At 42.2% G+C, this 18,261-nt stretch overlaps 1 long non-coding RNA gene across 1 annotated transcript; it reads right to left on the minus strand.

The window, feature by feature from the left end:
- Positions 1 to 295: 295 nt before the first annotated feature.
- LOC116575532 lies at positions 296 to 17,473 on the minus strand. The gene is made up of 3 exons (XR_004279814.1): positions 17,270 to 17,473; positions 15,667 to 15,806; positions 296 to 451 (listed from the first exon to the last, which is right to left on the minus strand). It is a non-coding gene; the product is annotated as an uncharacterized LOC116575532 (long non-coding RNA).
- Positions 17,474 to 18,261: the final 788 nt, after the last annotated feature.

The following is an 18,261-nucleotide window of genomic DNA, read 5'->3' on the forward strand; positions in this document are numbered from 1 at the left end:
TATATGAAAAATACATAAATTATGTTTATATAAACATATAATTATATACATAAATTATATACAAATATATACATAAATGTATATATATTATATATATGCATAGATGTATATTTATATATGTGAAATTTTTATATATAGAACATACATATAATTATATAACATGTATAATACACACCATCCCCAACACACACACACATATCCTGTTGTTTATGTTTCTCAGGGAACATTAACTGATTGCCCCCATTTTAAAGATGAGGGTATGGAGGCTCAAGGAGTGTCAGTCACTTACCCTAAAGTCAGATGGTAAACAGCAGAATGGAATCTTTGTCTACTGGGCACTGTAGCCCACGCTTCCTGTGTTCCACGTCAGTTCTGGGGATGATGGACTCAGCAAGGCTGGGACCAGGAGAGGCAACTGAGCTAGTCATGCAGAGTCAGATCTTGCCTTTACCTAGAGATTTAATTTTTTTGCGTTAATTTTTATTTTAAAAATATTGCATTAAAATATCATTTATCTTCAGTGTTACATTTTTTTGCTCCTTCCCCTTAAATTTTGTCCCCAAGTGAGTACCTCACTGACGTCAGTCAATCAATCAAGGGCAAGAGCCTCCACCCTTTTCAAAGAAATAAAGGTGTGGACTGGAGGAGAGGGAGGGTGGGTGAACTGAGTGCAGATGGGGGCAGGAGGCCCCAGTTCGAACCCAGTTCCCGCAGGGGCTTTCTGGGTGGCTCTCAGAGGCATGTTGGCCTCTCTGTGCCTCTTGCCCTGTCAGAAGCAGATCGCTTCTCTCTGCCTCAGAAACGGAGCTGGAAGACGAACATGGTGCTATGCCCGTTGAACATAAGATGTTCCACATAAATGAACGTGATTTTGACATTTGGTGACGAGCAGCATTCTCAATCATGGTCTACATGTTATTTGGGTTTAAAAGGTACACTTTCTTCCCAGCCCAGGCCTCTAGAAGGCAGGGTTGGTCAGGAGAAAAGTTCCCAAGCCTGGATGGTGTGAGAAAAAGCCTCAGGGTGCAGGCTGCCTCTTCCAGCCCAGAAACAAGCCTTCCCAGGACAGTCTGTGTTTCTGACATGAGTGAGGGAGGAGTCCTGGTCAGGGACCTGCGAGAAGGCCACTTTTCAGCTCTCTGACCTGAGAGGCCTGCCCATGCGGCTCACTGAGGTGGGGTCTGCCCAGTTCCCCCAGGGTTCCCACATTCCCCACCCACATTCTAACCATTCTCCAATCTGAGACACATTCCCACTCCCCCTGCCTGGAAGGCAGCCTGGGAGCTTAATCACATTCCCTCCCACTTTGTCCACTCCAGCGGCCACATGACTGAGGGGAAATGGCAAGAAACAGCTCCTGAAACTGGGCCCAACTGATAGGGCCCAGTTCCTGGAATCACAGCAGAGAGGCGGCCGGCCGGGGTGGGGGCTAGCCTTCCCAGGGCTTGGGCTCTGTCCTGCGTGGTGGGGTTTCAAAGGCCATGCAGGCCCAGGCTGGGCTGCCTGCCTCCCACAGAAGAAAAAGAAAGACAGGCCTCTAGTCCTCCTCCCCCAGGAAGCCTTCCCCCTCCCACAACCAGAGGGGCTTGCCTGTTGCCAACTTCCCTGGCACTGACCCTCCCCTCCTTGAGGCCACTTTCTGCCTCGCATCACCCAGCAGAAACCCATCAGCGGGGAAGTTGTCTCAGCCATCTTTCATAGGGAGAGCGGCTACTCCTCAAGCCATTTCTGCATAGACGCTACCTTACCTGCTCCAGCCCCCGAAGGTAGGCATTATTATCACTACCATTCTGAAGAAGGGGAGACTGAGACTCCAGGGAATAAAGAAACTTGCCTAAGCTCACGGGTAGGTGGCTGAGTCAAGAGTAGAGCCTCTGTCTGTTTATTACCCAAGCCAGTGGGTTGAGGCCATAAGCGGGGAGTTTTACACACCAAGGACCACAGGAGTTAGGCGGGAAGACTCAGGGAGAGATGCAGAACAGGTGGGTCTCTTGTGAGAGGGGCGGGGCCTGCCTGTTAAGTCTTGATTTATGTATTTTGACAACTAGTTAGAGTAAAAGCAAAACAAACAACAGCCACACAGGCTGAACGATAGAAGGCTTTGGGTCAGATAGAGCTTGTGAACCGAAGTTTGCAACTTTGGTTCCATGCCATCGCACTATCCCGTGCTCTGTGCATGTGAGCTGCACAGCGAATGTTTGTCACATTAAATAGAAAGTAAACCAGTCCTACTTCTGGGGACAGTTGTAACTGCAGGGGGGAAAAGGTACAATTTCACGTATTCCTTAAGTTGCCTAACTGCAAATGACATGGCTCCAGGATTGTGTGCTGGGGCTGTGGGTGGACAGTCAGATGCACATATAGACTGGGCTGGTATATTCATGAGATGTTCTGGAATGAATCCTCCTCTCAGGTGTCCAGGGTAAGACCACATTCTGGGATGAAAGGCGTGTTTGCACGATGCTTGGCCCCACAAAAACTTGGCCCCTCTGAGCAGTCCTCTTTCTGCCCCCCCATCCTCCTTACCTGTGGAAGCAGCCTAAGACTCAGCCCTGGGACCTCAGGAATGCTCTCTCTCTCTCTCTCTCTCTCTCTCTGTTCCTTCTTCCAGAAAAACAGTGATCTCAACCCCTCTCCTTGAGGGCTTGACTGTCACCTCTACATCTCACCCCAGCCTGGAGCCAAGTTTACTATCTCTCTCCCAGAATCAGCGTGCCCACCCTCCAGCTGGCCTCATTTCAGTCCCTGCACTATTGCTCTTCTGTGGGGGCAGCTCCAAAGCCCAGCCTCATTCTTGACTCTTTCTCTTTCCCTCCTTCATCAATCAGCCCCAAAACTTCAGCCAATATCTCATTCCACCTCTCACCATGTCATACCTGGCTGTTGCTATATGCTCTTAACTGATGTCACTGGGATAATATTTGGAGATATTAGTATTTGGAGATGTTCCATTAATATCCCCCACCACACACACATACCATTCCTTTTCTTCCCGTTGGCCCTCTCCCATTCAAACTTGACTGTGAGGCATCCACCCACGAGAAAACATTATTAGAGCTTAAAACTGAACAGTCACGTTTTTGGCTTTTACCAGTCTTGAGGACCAGGAACTCAGTCAGAGGAAGTTCCCTATCCCATCCTCTTCCTCAGGAAAGAAATACTCCTATGCTGGGCCTTGGGGAAGGTGTGGAAGGGGAAAAACTGGAGGGTTTCTGAGAAGAAATGCTGTGCCTTTATTCCATACCCAAGCTGAGCCTTAGACAGATTTCAGAGGAGACAAATGGGGTCAGGAGGCTCAAGTTCGAACCCAGCTCCCACAGTGATGCTCTGTGTGACTGAGAACTAGAAGGGCTGAGCACTAGAGATGGCTGCGTGGGGTTTCTGGAAGACCTCAGTGGTCCTCCCAGTCTCTCTCCTGTGAACTCCAAGACATGTGGGATCATAGTCAGATTTCCTTAGGTTCCCAAAAGAGGAATGAAAGCGCTAAGTGACAGTCAATAGAAACCCTCTGGATGAAAGTCAAGGTCATATATAAGCTGTAACATTTTTTGCTCCATGACTAGGGACCTGCCAGGAGTTGGTGGGGGGGGACATCTCAGTGGGCAGTCAGATGGGCAAATGATGACCAAGAACCTGACTCCCTTTCCAAATAACCCTCCACCCTGCTCCCCAACATTCCCTATTGTAGCATTAACCCAAGACCCTGGAATTCAGACATAATCTGAGTGGTTGAGGAATAGGGCAAAGTCTGAATTGACAGAGATTATTAAATCAATGCTCCCATCTTTGAGAAGAGGAAATGTAATGTGCGAATTGTAGAAAAATGAAGTTGTATTTCTTGTTTATCTTCTATCCTGAAATTCATGAGTGCTCCTTGTCTCTGTTCTCTCCAGAGTCTAAATGACTCTGTATTCTGCAGCTAGATTAATTTTCCTAAAATACTTTTATGGATTCAAAGAATAATTATTGAATAGCTGAAATGAGCCAGGAGTTTGTATTAGGGAATTAAAAACCTTAAATGGAGTATAATAAGAAAGATATAAAATATAATTAAGCCAAGATGCAATTTTTCAAGCAAAAATCCAAAAGTTTCACAATATACTGTTGGGGGCCGTGAAGAAGGAATCACTCAAACATTGTCATTAGAAATGCAAAATGGTACAAACCCATGGAAGGCAATTTGGCAATATCTAAGCAAAATTACATATGCATTTGCCTTTTGCACAATTTAGCCCACTTGTAAGAAGCTACACCAAAGAAATATTGGCAAAAGTAGGAAAGGATGTCTGTACAAAACTAATTGCAACACTATTTATATTAACGAAGAACTGAAAGCAACCCAAATGTCTATCACTAGGGGACTGGTTAAGTGAATTATGGAGTTTATTATTATTAAAATACACAATAGATGACCAAGCAGCTATGAAAAGGAATGAGAGATATTTCTGCATTCTATTGTGTCCTGATCTCCAAAGCATATTATTAAATGGGGGAAAAAGGTACAGAATACTATGTATAGTACATTCCATTTTATTTGAGAAAGGGGAGATTATTTGATTATATGTACTATTCCTTACATATTTTTAAAATGCAAGATAACAAAAATTAATAATGGTTTCTTATAGATGAGAAAGGAAATAAAATGGAGAAGATAAGAAGATAAGCAAGACTTCTCTGAATGTACCTGATTTTATAATTTTGTACCTTGGAACAATGGAAATGCTTTACATAACCATAAAGCAAAATTAATTAAATAGAAAAATGCAATCCTTAAGAATTGAAAGTAGATAAAACAGTGAAGCCTGTATATCAGTTTGGTGGCTTAATCAGATAAGGTAGAATTCTCTCAAATGACTTTAATTTAATTTATTTATTTGTTTGCTTGTTTTTGAGAGAGAGAGAGAGAGAGAGAGGATGTGAGCAGGATGGGGACAGGCAGAGGAAAAGGGAGAGAGAATCTTGAGCAGATGCCATGCCCAGCATGGAGCCCAGTGCAGGGCTCAGTCTCAGTACCCCGAGATCGTGACATGAGCCAAAATGAAGAATTAGACGTTCAACCAACAAAGCCACCCACGTGGCTCTCCAATGACTTTAAAACACAGTAATTTGATTAATAACTCTAGTGAGATATAGCCTAAGGATTAAAAAAAACACCAAATTTTAAGTAGAAAGATTAAACTGTTTTTCAGTAATTACAATGTTAATAATATTCTATTGTTACTCTGAAATATACATAAAATAGGATAAAGCAAATAAACAATTCACTTTAGAATTCAAGATTTTCAGAACAGGAGAAAATAGATACAAATATAAAATTAAAATTAAGTAAAAAACATGTGGTTTTAAATTTGAATTGTAAATCTCAGCCTGAATCCAGGATAAATTTTCTCTTTAAAGACAAAAAACAAGAAAAACCTCCTTCTTTCCATTCTCTGTCTGCTGAAAAGTCCTAGATGCAGAGACTTACCTAGGAATAATGTACACCCCTAGGGCACAGAGAGTTATCTCTAAATACCATTTCCCACAAAAGGAATTAGAGCTTTTTGTGAAATGGCTGATTTCGGATCTGGACCAGGAAATGTAAAGATGAGCCAGGAAAGCAAGGAAAATATTAAAGATTGTTGAGATCATACAAAAACGATCCAGGAGCCAAATCGAAGGGGCTTCCATTTATCAAAGATGGGAATTTCAGAGCCTCAAAATGAATAGTAATTGTAATGGACTTAACATATAAAAAATATTAAAGTTCACGAGTTCATCATAATAATAAACTAATCGGTCACCTTTGGGGTATGCTAGGGAAATAACTCATTATTCTGAAACCTTATAAAAAAAGAAAAAGAATTAAACATTTATTCAACCTTTTCAGGCAGTCAAATAGTTGGTGTAGAAAAGGTCTTTACAGAAGAATTCTAGCCTATAACTGAAGAAGGAATTATAGAATCAGAACAGCACTTTGCAACTACCAATGTTGCAATAGAACTAGGTAATATCAATGGCTGCTAGACAATACACCAGCTCTATCAACGGTTGCTAAAGCCATTAGGTGAAAAACTGAGGGGGACTTCAAATGAAGGACTCAGGCTGGTAACGCTTGAACCCAATGATCAATCTTAAGATGACAAGAAGAAAAATGACCAAGCATTGCATGCCACCTGATGTGATGCATCTAGAAGCACATACTACCACTGATGCAATATTCTCCCCCCAAACAAACTACCTCTCATCAAACTTCAAGGTCCAACCACAGTCCACAGTTACCAGGGTATAAAAGGAACAAAGGAACATATGAACTGACACCGATCAGATGAAGTTTGCCAAATCTAGAATGTTCCAAACAAGTTGCAAGGAAAAACAGTAGGAAGGGAGCCTTTAAGTTTTAAAAGAGACCTACAAGACCTATTCACGAAATCCAGTTTGTGAACCTTGTTTGGATCTTGATTCAAACACATCAAAAGATTTTGAAAAGACAATTGAGAAAACTTATTATTTAATAATATAGGAAATTATTAAATATTAGCTGATGTCTTTAGCCAGTATGATAAAAATTCTCTCTGACCTTGTATTTAGTGCTTTACACATGAATCAAAAGATTTGGTTTAAGTTCTAGATGTGCCAGCTTTCTAGGCTATATATCCTTAAGGAAGTCATTGGGTGGCTCAGAACCACCTTGCTTGGTTCTTGCGAAAATATGAGATAATGAATGTGAGAGCACTTTATAAACCATATAAACCATCTCCCATAACTAACCCACATGATCCCTTTAAGCATACCTGAGCCATTGCCTCTGTTCATGGAATTTCCCCCTACTCAGAGTATTCTCTTCTATCTAGTGTGCTTATGGGTGTTTCACTTTTCCTTCTACTCACAGCCCAAGTTTCACCTTTCCCATGATAACTTTTCTAACCACTTCAGTCCACAGTGGTTTTTCCCCTCTCATGGCCCATATATACTATCTGTAATGCTGACTTGGCATTTTGAAATGACATTTTGGGGTAGAACTGTCTTCTCATCTAGACTGAAGGACTCTTGGCAATATGGACTCTGTCTCACTTACCCATTCTTCCCCCTGCCACAGATCTAGCACAATACTGACATATAATATATTTGCTGCTGATGACAGTTGCAGTGCCAAATAAACTGTATTATTCAGAAATCTTTTTGCAGGGACAGAAACCCAACTCAAGATGGCTTGAGCAAAAACAGATTAACTATCTTATATAGTCAAATTATAGGAAGGTTATGGGTGGTGTGAGCCTGAAGGATGACTGTTATCATGGGATGACTGTTACCACTGCAACCATAGGCTAGATGTATAGGACTCCCTATATCTCATTCTCTGCTCCCTCATGCAGTCTTCTTCATGTGACAGGGACACAGATTCTTACCACACATATCCCTGCCTAATTCTGATTCAAGAGTCCTGGGAAAGTACTCTGATGGGTCTGGCTTCATCTATACGTACCCCCACAGCCAGGGAGTGCGATGGAACTCCTATTAGACCATTTATTAGAGATGGGGAGAGCAATTGCCCCCAAAATGGGCCAACTGCCACCAGAAGGAAGGAGAGGAGCTGAACATAAAAACCCTGAAGTGTTCACTATATGAGTTAATGTTTGCTCTGTGAGCCAATTGAGACAATGGTTATGCTCTTTTCCTAAGAAATACTTAACTACCTACTCCTATGGATTGTAAACTTTTATTAAGTCAAAGAGAACTGACATTGAATCTACCTAATGTGTGCCAGGCACCGTGCAGTAAAAAAAGAGACAAAGACCCCTGTCTTCATGAAGCGGGACATGAGAGACAATAAATAAACCAATAAGAAATTAGGTGGTATGATGATTTTGGTAAGTGCTATGGAGAAAGACAAAATAGGCAATAAGGAAAGAGAGAGGCAGGGTAGTTAGAGGAGTTTTCAGTTTTAAATAGAATAGCCAGGGAAATTCTCAATGAGGAGGTAACATTTTGAGCAAAGACCTGAAGGAGATGGGAGAGTCAGCCCCCCATACAGACATCTGAGGAATAAAAAGGTCCAGACAGAAAAGGCAACAAGTGCAAAGGCCCTGAGGTAGAAAACAAGAGACAGGTTGTCTACAGAGGAGCAAGAGAGGTGAGGACAGTGGGAGAAGACACCAAAGAGGTAATAAGGGGCTGGGTCACATAGGACCTTGTGTGTTAGAGTCAGGACTGGCACTTTTCTGAGTGAGATGGGACACCACTGGATTGAGGAGTGACATGATTTGACATGATCTTATATTCTGTGTGGCTCCCACTTTCCCCCACAGCATTGGTTTTTAGAACTGCAGTTTAATATATAACCTTGGAGCATCCTCACGTTGATGTCAGAAATAGCCAGAACCTCTGCATTTTCAATAAAACGGTTTCCAGCTATGTACCATTTCTGTTGCTCTTTCTTCAGTCTTGATGTTCTAATTTCCCATCTGGTATCATTTTTCATTTGTCTGGAGAACTTCCTTAGCAATTCTTTTTGAGCAAGTCCACTGGCAACAAATTCTTTTAGTTTTGCTTACTCTGAGAATGTCTTTATTTCACTTTCATTCCTGAAACATATTTTCACTAGAATTATGGGATGACACTTCTTGCCTTTCAGCACTTTGAAAATGCCATGGACACCTCCTTCTGGCCTACAGTATTTCTGATAAGAAGTTCTCAGTCATTTGAATTGTAGTTCTACTGCAAGGACTGTGTTACCTTTCTCTGAATTCAAGACTTTCTCTTGTCTTTGGTTTTTAGTAGTTTGTGAAGTGGCTGAGAAAGATTCCTTTGGATTTATCTTCTTTGGGGGTCACTCACCTTCTTGAATCTATAGGTTTATGTCTCTCATCAAATCTTGGAAGTTTTCAAACATCTTTTTTTTTTTAGTATTTTTTTCAGCACTGCATAATTTCTCCTCACCTTCCAGGACTCTGATAACATAAATGTTATAATTTTTGGTATTGTCTGACAGGTTCTTAATGTCTGTTCCCTTTCCCAACATTTTAAATTTCTGTCTTTCAGATTAAATTATTTCTATTAATCTATCTTTAAGTTCATTCACTCTTTCCTCTGACACCTTCATTCTGCTGTTGAGCCCAGTAAGTGAGTTTTTATTTCAGTTATTGTTATATTTTTCAGTTTTAAAATTTCCACTTGGTTCTCCTTCATATCTTTTATTCCCTTGCTGAGATTTTCTAGTTTTCCATTCCTGTCAAGAGAATTTTCCCCTCTACTCTAAAAGCCTAACAGAATGCCATTTGACTAAAGAAAAATATTTATATTCCATATCCATTATCACATAGCAGGAAAAAAAGAATGAATCTGGAGCTGAGAGGCAAGAAATTGATAACCAACAAAAGCTGATGTTTCTTTAGCAGATGTGTCTTCTATTTTCCTACGGTCAGTGAACCACAACAGCCCCGATGTCAGCAACAGTTTTGTGTAAATTATATATTTACCATCAGTGTTCTTGAGAAATGGAAAGTCAGTACTTGATTATTCATTAAACATGCACCTTTAATTTTTAGACTGATGCTAGTACTTTTTTTTATTAAAAATTATGACTAAATATAAAATAAATAAAACATTATTATTGTAGTAAGAACAGAAGAGAAAGGGAGACAAAGAAGGAGAGGGAGCAGGAGAGAAAGAGAGAGAGAGAGGGAGAATTTGTCTTTATTTTTGGATCATTTCTATAATAGGTGCTCTAAAGTCTTTGTTAGATAATTCCAATATCTGTGTCATCTAAGCATTGGCATCCAGCATTTATATTTCCCCATGCAAACTGACATTTGCCTAGTTCTTTATATGCCAAGTAACTTTGAATCATATCCTGGACAGTCTGATAATTATGTTATGAGTTGTTGGGTCTTGTTTAAATCCTATGAGGAATTTTTTTTTTTCATAGGAGGCAAAGAACCTGCTTAAGTTCAGGCCTCAAGTTCCAACTTGTGTTATGTGCGCTGTGATTCCAATGCCTGTTCAGCTTCTAAATTCTTTATAGTGTTATCTAGATCTGTCCATATATATGCATTCTACACTAGCTAGTCTGGGACGTAGGCAGACAGACTACTGTCTACCTGCTAGTTTATTTCATCTGCAGTTTGGGATCAGATCCACAAATGGGCAGCTTAGCACGAGCCTTCCAGCTCACAAAACCTTTATATGGTCACTTTCTCTGGTACTTTTTGACTCCCTGGGTTTCTCCTTTTTCAGTTCCCTAGTCAGAAATCTGGGGCTTTGCTTACCCCACCCGTTGTGTACCTCCCACACCTGCACTCACATCTGAGTCGAAGCTGTGAGTCATGGCCAGTTCAATGGTACATCAAATTCTGGTTTTCTTTCCCAATTTGCCTACTGCTATTTGCTTTTGAGTCCTCAAATAGTGTCCCATGAATTCTGTCCAGGTTTCATAACTGCATTTCCCTGGGAGAGATATGGTAGAGTGAGTTTACTTCATCTTACCTAGAACCTAAACACAATATACTAATTTAGAAGATATTCCTCAATATGTTCCTTGATGTGCTTTATATAAAGACTCCTCTCAGAACTCAAGCTAGAAAAAAGCTAGTGATAAATTTATGTAGATTTCTTTTCTTCCATTCCTAATTCCTTTCTTTTACCCTGGTTCCTGAAAAGCTCAGAAAAAAATAATTTGGCTCATGTAATTGAACTGCAGTGTCTGGCACACAGGAGGTGCTTAGTAAACATCAGTGATCTCTATATTTATCTGTCTATCCTGTTATCCCTCCAGAGCTAAATTTTATGCTCATTTGAAGAAACCTTTCTTGGTCTGCATTTTGGATAGAGTTTTCCTCATTCCCATTCTTTTTATTACTTGGCTTTTCTTGTGGTTCTGCGATAGTAGTTTGGGGACTTATTTTCACCATACTAATCTTGCGAGCTGCCTCAATTCTGTTTGAAAGTAGCTAAGCCATAAATGAACAAATAAATGAAAAAAATTTTGTATTTATGGAATGCTTCATAGTTCCAAAGCTGCTTTCACACCTGTTCCATATTTCATCCTAAAAAATATCCGAGACAGTGAAAGAGAAAAGGTAGCCTGAGCCTCATCTACAGAAGAGGAAGCTGGTGCCCAGCCAAAACAGGCTGACTTGAAGATTCTTTGGGTAACCCTCCTACTCAACAGTGATAAACTGTTTTACATTTTTGTGTTCTGTTGAATCTTGCACCAAGGCTAAAAGCAGTTTGGAAACAACTTGAGAGAGTTCCAGACATCCTCTGGGACCCCACAGCTCCGGAACTCCAAGGCTAGGATCTTCCCCACCAAGCCCTCTTTTCTCAGACCACCTCACAATTGGTTTAATTTTGGATTCAAGAACCCCCCTAGAGATGCTGAAAGTTTGATGTTACATGAGGGAACATAAAAATTTCTACCCCTTCCATCTGACTTAGAATAAGGAGGGACTCATCCCTGAACGGGGAGGACCTGTCTACTCAGTGGATTCTCCACTCCTATTCCTGTCCACGAACCCCTCCTGGGTTGGTACTGAGAGGTGAAACAAAGAAATTGACCTCCTGGCATAGGTGAAGGATGACTGTCACAACATATTCTTATTATTCATCTATACCCCATGGCTTCCCTTTTTAGTTCAAAAGAAGTGGCAGAATGTGGCCTTGATCATAGAAGGGCCAGTCTGGACCCAGAGCCTGGATTAGCCTCTCTTCTTTCCTTCTCTCTCTCCCTTTCTCAGAGTCAGAGGGCACAGATTGCAGCCACCTTCCCCTGAGAAGGTGTTCACCTAAGAGTGACTTACTGTCTTTGGTAGTCCTAGGGAAGTGACACCAACAAGCAGGAGGCTAAAAAAGAGAGTTACTAAAGGGACTTCTTGAACAGCCCCTTCCCCAAGTTTTTGGTGGGTTTTAACAGCCATACCCAGGTCCCCTTCGCATGGCTTGCGTTGAGTTTGAACTTAGGCTGCGCCAACTGCCATGGTATTGGCATGTGTGAGCATGTTCAAAGTCAAAAGACCAATAGTGGTAGCAGGGGTGATTTAGAGCGAGTCTGGACCTGTCATTTACATATCCTTTAGTCCAATCCCCATGTACTCTCACCTCAATTCTAAGGGGCGGCTGTTAAATGTTAACCAATATGGCAGTAGCCCTTTACTCTTCCCTACAGGCATACACTTTGCAATGTAACTTTGTAGCTCTCCCATCAAGAGGTGGAGTCTATTTCCCATTTTCTTGATTCTGGGCTGATCCTGTAACTTTGTTTGCCCAATGGAATCTAGTATAATAGACATTTTCCAGTTCTGAGCCCAGGCTTTTTTTTCCTTTAAAGAGTTTATTTATTTATTTGACAGACAGAGATCACAAGTAGGCAGAGAGGCAGACAGAGGGTGGGGGGGGAAGCAGGCTCCCCACTGAGCAGAGAGCCCAATGTGGGACTCGATCCCAGGACCCTGGGATCATGACCCAAGCTGAAGGCGAAAGCTTTAACCCATTGAGCCACCTAGGCACCCCCTGAGCCCAGGCTTTAATGGGACTTACACACTTCTTCCCTTTCTCTTGGGTCTCCTCCCCATCCATGTGAGCTAGCCCACCAGAGGATAAGAGGTCTTGTGAACCAGAGTCAGTCAGCCCAGTTATCCCAATTGAGACCCCAGACATGACCAATCAAGATCAGCAAAGATGACCCACAGACACAAGAGGAAGCCCATTTAAGACCAGAAGAGTTGCCCATTTAATTCCAGCCTAACGTGTCAAGCTATAGACTCATAAGCCAAAGAAATGGTGGTTGTTTTGCAGGCCACTGTATTTTGGGAGTAGTTTATTCTGTAGCGCTTGCTAACCAATGCGGAGGAGTGCAGTGTGTTAATGATATGAGTCAGTCAAGAGACCAAGACAGGAAAGGATGGGTATAGTGAGTGATAGCCGTGCAGGTTGTGTCTTTGGGGACATTACTCTGGTTTTAGCAGTGATGGCTGTAGCCAGAGCAGGAAGAAAATGGAATAAACAGAAGTCCACAGTATCAGCAGGAGAAGCACTCTCAAGACTATATCCAGGGACTCCCAGAAACAACTAGGAGAAATATGAAGGGGCTGGAGGACCTACAGAGAGGATGTAGTTACAGTGAAAGAGACCACATAATTTGAATATTACATAAAAGGGTACAATTGTTGCACTTCTCTTTTAAACCTCAAATAAGAATTTTAACTTCCCCAAAGACATTAGAAATAGGAAGTTTTCCTAAGCTTATTATGCATGACTTCTTCTGAAAGTTACTACTCATTTTTTCTCTATATTGTCAATTCTTTGGGGATAGTTAAAAATGAAAAAAAAAAGAGATATGGGTGCAAAGGCTGGCAGCATTTACATTTTTTTAAATAAAAATGAATAAAATAAAGGGCACAAGAACAAATAGTAGGATATTGTGGCATAGAAGTCTCAGGCTTACTCCTATTTGGTTCTCTGTCCCTTCCAAGGAAGTGTGAGAATTTCACATCTCTGCTCCCCTGGCAGCCAGGAGAGGCCTCAAGACCAGGTCTGGCCAATGGGTAGTGAACAGCCATGATCCGTCATTTCTGAACCGAAGCATTTGTCTGTCCATCTCAAATCCTCCACCATCCTCGCCTGCTGCACTGACTAAAGAGGCCATGTGTCCCAGGGGTAAAGCTGCAGGACGGTGACGTCTCTGCCTGGATCACTGAGTCACCCTGTAGGAAGCACCTGCTCTAGAAGGTGGGTATTGCAAGAATGTGAACTCGACCTTGGTCTGTCCAGTTACCAAGTCTTAGCATGGCTTTTTCCCAAAGCCTTCTCTGACCTGGCCTAAGAGTACTGAAAAGCTGAAATCTTAAAAATCTGATGAAAAGAAAAAATTATCAATGCTTCAAATAAATTACAAAAATGAGAAAAAAATTTTGTGCTGTTGTCAGATGCGGATTATACATGGTTTAACTTTTGGCAAGCAAGGTCTAGTGTGCAGAGGAACATCCAAGAAACTTTATGAGCATGAACATGATAATGGGAATTTTATCCATTTGGCAGAAGTTAGAGCAAAATTTGATAATATCGTGGCAGAGCATTTGTGCATAATATAAATATTTACACCAAATAATATTGCACTTATTTAGGGGATGAAATATTAAACTAAATAATTAAAATTGCAGCAGATGCAATGAGTAAAATCCATCTGAACAAGGTAAGAAGAGCTAAATGTTACTCAATATTTCGGCTACAAACTTTAAGGTGGTTGTATTTGAGACCCAACCCCTGATGAATATAGTATAGATAACAAATTTTGTTAAACCATGCATTCCCAAAATGCAAATATTTCTATATGTAAACATGTTTGGGTATTTTTTCCAGTAGATGACACAACTGGAAAAGGATTATAAGCAGTGTTAGTAGAATAACTACAAAAACAATCAAGAATAAAATAATTTGCAGGGCCACGGCTATCACGATGCTACAAATATTCACGGAAAACACGACAGATTGAAACAGATGATTCAAAGAAATTCTTCTATGGCATTTTCTGTTCCTTGACTATGGATATTTTAATCTTGGCAGTGAATGGTGCAGTAAAAATCTCTTCTGACACCACTGCATTTTTTTTATGCCATCTACTATCTACATTTAATACACGATGTTTCCCTGAAGCTGAAAAGCAGTTGTATAGATTTGTGTATTAAAAACACATTTACCAAACATAAATTTGAAACATTGCCAAATGCAGGATGGGAAGGTTAAGTTGATGCCATTATGGCCCTAAAAATTCAATTAGATATTCTAAGCAATTCTTTTTTGGAGAGTAGTATAATAATAAAGACAAAGATTGTGGAATTCAAGCCAAAGGTAGACTTTCAAAAACATCCACTATTACATTTATTTGCTCAGAGCTAATTTGGCAAGATTTTTTCGGTAAAATTAGAGCTATATCCAAAATAATACAGGAGCTGAAATTCAACACATTGCCCTAAGAAGCATCCAGAGAGGGAGGGAGAGATGAGTGTCTGCAGATGCTCCTAGCATGGACTGGGAGCTGGGGTGAAAGCGTGCGGGTTTCTTCCTGCTGGAGCCTGGAGAAAGGTGTTCAGGTCTGGACTCTGCACGAGAAGGCGGGTCACAGGCATCTTCTAAGAGGAGGCAAGCCTGCCTTGTAACCTGGTGGTAGGCAGGAGATTAACCAGGAGGGATCTGTCTGGAAGGGCCTTTGCCACTGACACCTCAGAATTTTCACGTCTGCTGGCTAGTGGTAGATGATCTTCTCGCGCGAACTTTCAGTGAGATTTTGTCAAACCCCGCAGCCTCAGTCTAGGTCCACATTCTAAGCCGGAAGTGCAGCATGTCCATACCAGCCTAGGAGGTGGTGACCAGGTGGCAAGAGAGAGTCAGGGACATGGTGAGAAAACCTGGCAGAGGTGAAAAGCCACCATGGCTCCTGGTGCAGAGCTTCCCACTGGTGTGTGATGCTGACGACCACCAAGACAGCTTTGTATACTACCATACATGGTGATTGAACATGGTTAACTCAGCCGTCTCAGTCCAGGTCCATAGATAATATTTTTTGAGTAATTATGATGTGCTAGGCCCTATTTGAAATTATTTGTATGTATTAATTAATTCCTCACAGCCACTGTATCTGTGTGCCCATTTTAAAGATTAGAAAATGAGGTCCAGAGAGGTTAGATTACTTACCCAAGGTCAAATTAAATGGCAGCCAGGACCTTAGCCCCAGCAGAGTGGCTCCAGGGTCCACACTGTTAATCAGGGTGCTGTAGAATTATGCATTACCTTCATAACCAAAGGGTTCACCATAGTGATCAGAGTTCTCAGCCCTAAAAAAAGAAAGAAAAGAAACAACACATTTTTCCCCCAAGAGATAAATCCAAAACCTGCTGCCAGGCTGAAGCTGCTTGAGACCATCAGGGTTTCAGGAATATGACATCTAGCCTCGGAACCTGCCTCCTCAGCAGGGTCACATCATCTTCCCTGTGACAGCTGCTTCAGCTTTTATTGGCCTCCCCACACAAACTGTAGAGTTTTCTACCTTTTAAGGCAGGCTCAGAGGCTGTCATTGCCCCACAACTGGCAGGAAAACCTGGCAATGCCTCTCAGCAGAGGGAAAAGTGCATTGAAAACCTGAAAATTAGGTGGGACTCAGCTTTATACTTTCATTCTTCCAGCAATGGAGGCCATGGGGAATCTGTCTTTCCAGACCCCAAGGCCCTACAGCAGCTGCTTCTGAAAGTTACCCTCCCATCCCAATCAAAGATCTGTCTTGATCTTAAGGCCTGACTTCCAAAGACAAAAGACATCAAAATTAGGGTGATCAACTTGATCTGGTTTGCCCAGAACTTTCCTGACTTCAGTACTGAAAGTTCTACATCTTGGATACCCCCTTGGATCCCAGAAACAGTTGGTACTCTGATCCAAGGTGAAATCAAGGAACCTCTCATCATTGGAGCCTCAAGCCTAGAAGGCCCAAACCCCACATTTCTCCTCATCCAGGGAAGCCAGGAGCTCCCCAAATTGTCACAATCAGGCTATAGACGGGTATTCACTGCTTTCCATAGAGGGGGATATGGCATCCCCTTAGAGCACAGAGAAACCAGCATTAAGGACACAGGCCCCAAATTCCATCTGCATGTTCCCATCTCCCCAGAGGCTTAAAAAAATTGGACACTCAGAGATGGAGATGCTTGGTGGCTGGAGTCACTCCCAGCCTCGGGCAAATTTTCCAGGCTTTTACATCTTTGGATGAGATGTCAATATATTCCCCCTTCACTCCGGATCCTCATGGCTCAGGGTCAGAGGCTTGGGGAGTTGGCCAAAATGCCTTTCTCTATGATAAAGAGTCCACAGAGTTAAAAATCCTCTGAGTTAATGCACAGGTGACAAAACACTTGGCATGATGTGACCAGGACTGACTAGAAGCCATGATCACTTCCAAGGCACTTTCCGTCCCTAGTGGCTTCTCCAGAGAGGTCTTGGTCCTCAGCATGGCTCCAGATACTCACTGTATATAATCCAGACCCCATCTAATGATATAAGTAAATAAACTCTGGACATTTAGAGAAAACAAATCACCGGTCCATCAAAATCCTTGGGGTAAATTAGTTCAGCAGACTGGACTAGAGACATAGTCCGTGACTCACCCTCACCCAGAGTAAATAAGGGAAGATTAAGCACAACTTGATTGAATCATGCTGAAGCTTGGCATAGCTCAACAAACAGATCAGCCTGAAATCTCACATTAGGAACACATAATCTCATAAAATTTATGACTGTTATTGCTCACCACATATGTTTCTGGGTTACTGTGTGCTGGACCCAGCAAGCTGCATCGCTGGGGTCTTGAGGGGCCTGCCTGCTGATTCACGACGTATTTCAAGAAAGAAGATGCGTTCCTGGTTGACACTCCTTGGCATGGTCTTTGACATTGCCTGGCCACTGCAAGGAAGGAACTAGAGGGTGATATTGGCAGTGGGGAAGGAAGCTTGCCCCAAGGGATCCCCTTTGTAAGCTCTGCTTGAGATGCCAGTGGGGAGACAGGCAGGAAAATCTTCTTTCCCCTCTTCTAGGCCTCAGTCTTCTCACTGGTAAAAGAAGGGCAGAGAATTACATGATCGCCAAGATCTTTTCAAGGCTTACCAAGGTCTATGAAGAAGACCAAAGGGACAACTTGTTTAAAAAGGAATCAGAACCAAAATGTCATCAACTAAGGTCTGCAGAGAATAGGGTACAGGAAGTGTGGGTATGGCCTAGGAGGGTGTTGGTGGGTACAGGAGACTATGGACTGCTAGCCTTGAAAATTTGGGAGGAAAACTAGATGGCCAACTGCTTACAGAGCTATGCTGCTGCCCAATGCTAAAAAGAATCAGGAGCTGTTTTCAGAAAACCTTCCACTGCCAGTTGAGGTAGGTCCTCTTTCCCTGAATGCAAAGGCCCAAACCCCACATTTCTCCTCATCCAGGGAAGCCAGGAGCTCCCCAAATTGTCACAATCAGGCTATAGACGGGTCTTCACTGCTTTCCATAGAGGGGCATATGGCATCCCCTTTGCAAATCCTTTGCATTTCCCTGAATGCAAAGGCAACCTCAGAGTCCTTCTCAACACAAACGCCAGTACTCGTCCATCAGATCTGAAGGTGAGAGAGAGCTGCTTTCCCGCCCAAATGACCCTGAGGCTCCTCCAGGGCCAGTATCAGATATTCCAGGTCTGACAATGGGGACTCAGAATGCAGAGTCAGTGAGAAGCAGAGCAAGAGACTGGCAGTGATTTTCCTGTCAT

Source organism: Mustela erminea, chromosome 16 (assembly GCF_009829155.1).
Source record: "Mustela erminea isolate mMusErm1 chromosome 16, mMusErm1.Pri, whole genome shotgun sequence".
Classification (NCBI taxonomy): Eukaryota; Metazoa; Chordata; class Mammalia; order Carnivora; family Mustelidae; genus Mustela; species Mustela erminea.